This window comes from Pteropus vampyrus, unplaced genomic scaffold (genome assembly GCF_000151845.1).
Source record: "Pteropus vampyrus isolate Shadow unplaced genomic scaffold, Pvam_2.0 Scaffold380, whole genome shotgun sequence".
Classification (NCBI taxonomy): domain Eukaryota; kingdom Metazoa; phylum Chordata; class Mammalia; order Chiroptera; family Pteropodidae; genus Pteropus; species Pteropus vampyrus.
In genome coordinates, this window is record NW_011889161.1 from 539,968 (window position 1) to 545,265 (window position 5,298).

The following is a 5,298-nucleotide window of genomic DNA, read 5'->3' on the forward strand; positions in this document are numbered from 1 at the left end:
GGGGGGGTGGCTGTCCCTCACCTCACAGTTTATGTTCATGTCCACGAACCAAAGCCATCTGCACCATCGCCTAGCTCAAAGGCGGTGGAAGCTAGAACGAGGTACCCCAGCCGGGCAAGCGCTGAGGAACACGCCCCCCGCCCCCGAGACACCCAGTGGTCCTTGCCGTGTGCCCCGAGTCTCCGCACCTGGGGCCTGTCGCGCTGCCAGAGCCGCCATGAGGAAACCAGCTGAGCCGCTGAAGCAGATTGGCTGTCTCACGGCCTGGAGGCTGGAAGTCTGAGATGGAAGTGTCGCAAGTCCGCTCCCCTCTGAGGCCCGGGGCGGGGGGCGGGGGGCAGAATTGGTTCCCTCTCCCCCAGCTCTGGCAGTCACTGGCCATCTTGGGGTTCCTGAGCTCGTAGAAGCCTCACCTTGACCTCTGCCTCCACCGTCACGTGGTGTTCTCCCTGTGTGCCTCTGTGTCCAAGTGTCCCCTTTTTATAAGGACATTAGTCCTATTAGGTCGGTCCCACCCCAGGGACCTCGTTGTAACTGGGTAAAGACCCCATCTCCAAATACAGTCACATTCTGAGGTCCTGACGGTTAGGACTCAACGTGTGAATTTGGGAGAGACACAAACCAGCCTTAACACAGGACACCTGAACTCGGAACCCCAGCTGACCAAGCGGAATTGTGACGGGGAGCCCAGGGCCTGAGCTCTGGTGAGAATTCTCATGGGGTCTCACCCCATCCACAGGTCAGCATGGTCCCGTGGCCAGGTCATGACTGGTCACCAAACATCCACAACAAGGCCTCTCCTGGCCAGTGGCCTCTATCTGTGGCACCAGAACGACCGGCTTACCGGGGGCGTCTCTCGGTCCGGAACTTTGAATCTGCTCATCGGTAAAACGTTTCCTGAGAGCTCACTCAGGAGGGCGCTGGGCTGGGCCCCTGGTCTCCAGGGCTCACCTGCCGGCCGGGCATGCTGACCAGAAGTGACAGCTCATGTGCCGCACCTCGGTGGGGACACCGGCGCTGGGCTTCGTCCCGATGGCACCGGCTTCGGACAAGGCTCCCAGTGCAGAGCCTTTGTCCCAATCGCTTCTCCAAGGACGGTGACGTCGACGGCGAGAAGCTTCGCTCTGCGTCTCCCCCTTCACAGCAGTCCCAACTTCCCAGCGTCAGTCGCGAGGTCACATCGCAGCACGGCCCAAACGTCAGATGGACGACAGGCCCCCGAAGCTGGCCCTGTGCTGCCCCCGCCCCGGGGAAGGCCAAGGGTTTGAGCTCCGCCAGCGCGGAGTGACTGACGCTTCCTTGCGCCCCGCGAGCTGGTGCCTCGGTATCCTTCGCGATCGGGCCAGCGTCTAAACTCGGCTCTCAGGCAGGAGGCATGGTCCGTGACGTCGTTTTTATAAAAATCTCTTTCTCCCTGGAGTTGCGAAAGTAACGAAAGCTGTCACAGAGCCACACTGAGTTTGCTCGAGTTCATTTTACACGCTGCCGCCCGGTGTCGGGGGTCCAGGCAGGTGGGTGGACAAAGCCCACCTCTGCCCGAAGTTCCGGCCAGGGGTGCACCTACTTACAGGTCTGAGAACCAGGACGGATAAGCAGAATCGACCTTCTCTGCTGTTTGTTGTGAAGAGTGACCCAATGACTCGAAGGCCCCTCGCTTTCCTCACTCAGCAAAGGGTCCTCAAGTTTCCTCCGGGTTGCAACACGTGTCGGGATTTCCTTCCTTCCACAAGCTGATACTATTCCATTGTTGCGATTACATGGCTGGATAGTCTCCAGCTGGCGACTCGATCATCCGATGACGCACACGAGTTATTTCCACCCCTCGGCTACTGTGAACAATGCCGCTAGGAACGTGAGTGTGCAGATATCGGCCCAAGGCCCTGCTCTCGGTTCCTGGAGGGTTGTGCCCCGGGCCGGGATTGCTGGGTCGTGCAGCAGTTTTCAGTGTGGGGGGACTGTCATTTCATCTTCCACAGCGGCTGTACCGTTTTACGTCCCCATCAGCAGCGCCCGAGCATTCCAGCGTGTCCCCATCCTTGCCCACGCTTGTTACTTTCTGGTTTTTGACGGTAGCCTTCCGGGTGGGCGCGAGGCTGTATCAGTGATTTTTTTAAGACCTCTTGGGTTCCTCGTTCCCTTAGCTGTCTTTCTCTCCCCTCCTACTTTCTGAAATACTCAAGAGGTTAAATTTTGAGATAAGAAAGTCTCTAAACGTGAAGAACCGGGGAATTTAGACTTCTCTTGCCCCAGAGCGGTTGGGATGAGTCCTTCGTATCGTCACCCAGAGCGCTCTCGGCCAGAGACCGCCACGTCACACCTCACAGCTGGCCTTGAGTTCGTGAAAGCATGAGGTCTTAGAAATGAAAACTGAGAAATTGTTTTCGAAGATTTTTATTAATTGACGTTAAGAAACCCATTCCACGTTATCCTATGACGACACAGGTAACATTCTGCGAAAATTTATTATTTTTGAAAAAATGATAGGAGTGGACTCGTTTCAAAATTTCAGGAATCTCCTTAACATCCGTCTCACTGGAAGACGGCTGGGTTCTCGTATCTGCTCCTGCGTTCCGTCTGTGGCGATACGTTGTTTTAGTTGATTGACCTGTGTGAAGAAAACTCAGCCTCGTCCAGAGGCGTAGCGGGAAAACGGAGGGGCGTTCATGTGGGCGCCCCGCCCACACTGGCACGTGGGTGCTTCTCGAAGGCCCTTTGCACCGTGGGCTCTGACGCCACATCGACGAGCTTTTCGTGCTGTCAGACCGAAGCCCACTGGTCTCTCTGGCACTTCAAATGCCTCCCTTACCCACGCGTGACTCCGTAACACGGCCGTTTGCTCATTTGGAAATATTCATTCCCTGAACGTTGGCACATTGCACCAGACAGCATTTGAACACCGCAGCTGTCAGCGTCACCGCCTGCCTCATCAGAGGGGTCCTTCGGTAGCGGGCAGCGACCAAGTTCAGTGACACATACGAGGTCTCCAGAATTCTAATTTTCACCCAAAAGCTCAAGTTTTATCACCGAAAGCAAATACTGTCCACTGATTTCTTTGAAGTGACAGACTCGCTTTGTTCATTTTTAAGAAAAGACCCGCCGAATACCAAGTCTGACTAAACCAGAAGCGTATCCGTCGTTTTTCAGGTACAACAGGTGACCCTTGACGACCAGCGCCCCTCCTCCAGGTGGCCGTCGGTCTTGGGTCTGCCGAGAGGAACGTGATGAGTCCCTCCCATTTCCTTTCAAGAATATTAAAAGGTTGCATATTCGATGGTCGAGACTTAATAAAATTAATACATGAATAAGTTCTGCTTCGTCGAGGACATCCTTAGTGAAACTGTCCTTTCTCGCAGCGAGCGCCCGGTGATGGAGAGCACAGTGACGGCCAGTGGAATCGGTGTCGCTGTCTCGACTCACCGCTATGCTCGTGCGAGCATCGCAAACGCCACCGGGAAGAAGGCGAGTAGCGTCGGTCTTATCGCAAAAGCAGCCTGACCACACAGAATCCCTGCCCGGGGCGGGGCGGGGCCTTGGCGCCCAGGACGTTTTTGAGAGAAGCTGGTCAGGCTTTCACGTCACACCGAAGACTGAAGTTCCTTGCAGTGGTTTCGAGTCAGTTATTCTGAAAGGTCTCTTTTTATAGTTTCCTCTTCCTCATTACATCTCTCGCTCGCATATTCATTTGTAATTGAGAGCCCACAAGGCGCGAGGGCTCTTGCCGGGTGTTGGATGTTAAGTGCGAGCTCACCCGCTTTTTGTCCTGATGGGAATTCAGTTTTTATACACTCCTCCAGGGTCCCTCACGCCGCACGCCAGGAGCTGTTCAAATGCTGTAATATAGCGCATGCTCCAAGAATTCTCCAAATTGCTCGATTCTATAATCCGATAAAAGCCAATTCTTCAAAGAGATCGTTTCTTCACGAGCTGCATGAACCGCCGAAACACGGTCACCCACTGCCGGACAGAGCAAGCCGGCGAGTGCACTCAGGTGCCGAAGGGTTTCCAAGCATTTAGTCCACACAAAGCATGTCCTCCCACCGCAGTGGGACTAAACTATAAATCCAGAACAGAAAGATAACTGGAAAATCCCCAAACATTTGGAAGCTATAGAACGCACTTGTGGTAAATACACACGTGATAAAGTTTGCCATTTGGACCACTTGTCTGTGTACAGCCCAGTGACCTTGAGCACAGCGACAGCGCCTGTCCCTTAGCCGCCGGTGGTCACAGTCCTGCTCTCTGTCTCTAGGACTCCCCTAGTCTGTGACACGCTCAGACAGGGTGACGGAGTCATGATGACCAAGGAACTGTGAAACGACACGGGTGTGCGGAGCCGGCCTGGGCCCGGGCCTAGCCGCGTGGGGGCAGATGGCATTTCCTGAGCTTTGGTACCTGTGAGGGTTAGTTCCATGTGTCAGCCTGGCTGAGCGAGAGGGCCCAGCTGTGTGGCTTGACACCGCTCCGGACACTGCCGTGGCGCTGGGAAGGACACGTGTTAGATGTGGTTAACGTGAGGGCGGTGGACACAGAGCGGAGCAGACGGCCCTCCATGACATGGGTGGGCCTCGCCCGATCAGCTGCAGGCCTCGCACCCGAGGAGGAAGGACTTCTCCCCGAAGACCCCTGCGACGAGGGCTCTCACCAGAGTGGCCGGCCTGCCGACCGGGCCTGCAAATTTCTGACTTGCCGGCACCCAACAAAGGCACAAGCCAATTCCTTAAAATCTCTCTCTCTCTGTCTCTCCCTCCACATACATGTGTGTGTACGTGTACACACACACACACACACACACGCACCCCCTAAGACGGCACCCCATTCCACCTCTGTTCAGACCCTCCCCATGGCCCGTCGAGGCCTCAGGAAAGCGGACGCTTCGTTTGTTTACTGCGCCATTTCCTCCTCCCCCACTGTGGGTGGCCAAGGCCTCCGCGGAGGACCCTGCGGGCCCGAGTCCCCGTCCGCCACTCCCCACGTGGTTCCTCTGGAGGGCTTATGTGGCCGAGGAGCAGCCACAGAAAACGCACTGAGCCCCGTCTCCCTGCTACCTATCTGCCCACAGCAGTCAGTGCCCTTGGGAGGGTCGTCCTCTGGCCCGCTTGGGCCCCGGGCTCTGACACTCCCACCTGGAGGGGCTGTAGCCGCCACCTGGCTGAGAGAGGTAGGGGGACAACGAAGTGGGGTGTCCGGTTGTGGCCTCTCTCCCGCCTCTTTGCCTCCCAGCTGGCCGCATGGGCCTTTGCAGAGACTCAGATCCGGTGTGGCCCGGTCTGGGGAGGCCGAAGGTGATGCCCAAGGGAC